Source organism: Octodon degus, unplaced genomic scaffold (assembly GCF_000260255.1).
Source record: "Octodon degus isolate 3935 unplaced genomic scaffold, OctDeg1.0 scaffold00046, whole genome shotgun sequence".
In the NCBI taxonomy this organism is placed as follows: domain Eukaryota; kingdom Metazoa; phylum Chordata; class Mammalia; order Rodentia; family Octodontidae; genus Octodon; species Octodon degus.
Window position 1 is genome coordinate 1,796,931 of NW_004524622.1, and position 1,914 is coordinate 1,798,844.

Below are 1,914 nucleotides of genomic sequence, written 5' to 3' on the forward strand. Positions count from 1 at the left end.
TAGCTCAGTGGAAAAAGGATAGTTTTTCTAATAAATGGTATTATTTATTATCTATTATATTAAAATACCTATTATATATAATTTTCATGGCAACTATGTGGTAAGAATTGCTATCATACCCATTTTCAATGGGAAAACTGATGCTTATCAAACTTCTCCAATATTTCAAGTTGATAAGTGATAGAACTGAAATGTGAACTCAATTTGACTCTGGAATCCACGCTGTTAATGACTCCACTATATGTCACAACATCATAAATAGCAGGTGACACAACTCTGATAGTTTGGACAATGCTTTTTAAATTAATGTAATGATTTTTAAAATTTTTTCATTACTCTGGGAGTATTGACATAGTTCATTAATTCAGTAAAATGAGTATTAAGACATGCTTCTTTACATATCAATAACTATGCACATACCAACACCTGATAAAATAAAATCATTGAAATGATCTTTACAAATCAAATTTAAGGCTGCCTTTAGACCCAGTCCTAGCCCAGGTCTGGTGAGTGTGTGGGAGAGCTTCCTGCTACCCTGCACCAGCGGGACGAATTACTGGTCCCAGCCCAGGCACAGTGTGGGTGAGACCCTCTGCCACCCCCTTAGGGTATCCCCCACCACTCTGCAGCACCTGTCCCACCCCGCCCACTGAGTAGGAATTTCTGCCGCGTTCCGGGAACCCCCAGAACCAGTCCTAGCCCAGGTCTGGTGAGTGTGTGGGAGAGCTTCCGGCTACCCTGAGCCTGCGGGACCAACTAATGGTCCCAGCCCAGGTGCAGTGTGGGTGAGACCCTCTTCCACCCCCTTGGGATGCCCAACACCACTCCGCAGAACCTCCCCCACCATGCCTGCCAAGTAGAAATCTCTGCCGCGTTCCGGGAACTCCCAGACCAAGTCCTAGGCCAGACCCAGTGAGTGTGTGGGAGAGCTACCTCTCCCCCCTACTCCACCTTGTCCCCTCCAGGCTTTTCTCAGACCTGGCATACAAGCCTGGGTTGTAACCCTGCAGTTGCAATCCCTGCAGAGAGGGTAGAGGATAGAACCACCCAGCTAATCCAGGAGCAGAACATCTTGCCACAGGGGTACAACAGGTTCAACCTCAAGGGCAGCAGCGGTAAGGAGGTGAGCACAGCAGCCAGACCCAAGCCAGGCACAGCTGAATAAATCCAAATTTGTAGATCTGTACCTGAAATTCAGTATGTGCTAAGATTATAACTACAACAAAGATCTACAACAAAGGTCAGAAGACAGTGCTACACAAAATGACAAGAAGGAACAAAATACAGCCTCAGAACCCAAGCCCACCCATAACAAGTGCAGAGGACGCTAACACAGAACAAATTGGGAATCACACAGCTGAAATAAATCAATTAACGACTTCTGAAATAAAAAAAAAACACCTGCAGAAACGTATAGAGGAACTCAGAATGGAAATAAAAAAAGAAATCCCTGAATTAATAACATCTGCACTAAAGAATCAAATGCAGACACAAATGGAGGAAACCCAGTACCCAACCAGAACAAGGGCAGAGGACACTAGCTCGGCTCAAATGCATGAATTAATAGCATCGATAGTAAACAAGCAACAGCAGAAAGATATAGAGGAAATCAAAGTGCAATTCTTTTCTGAAATAAAAAAAGAATTCTCAGAACTCATAGCATCTGAAGTAATGAAGCAACTACAGAAACATAGGGAGGAAACCCAGTCTGAAAAAAACACTGCAGTAAAAGAATTTATAACTGCTTCTGAAGAAGATATTGATAAAAAAAATAGAGGAGATTAGAAAAATGATGGATTCCATGAATGAGCAATACAGGAAAGAAATATATCACATGAAGCAGAGTCAAAGAGATATAGAGGAAATTAAAATCTCAATCACAAGCTTGCTAAAACATTTAAGTGAAAGTGAAGA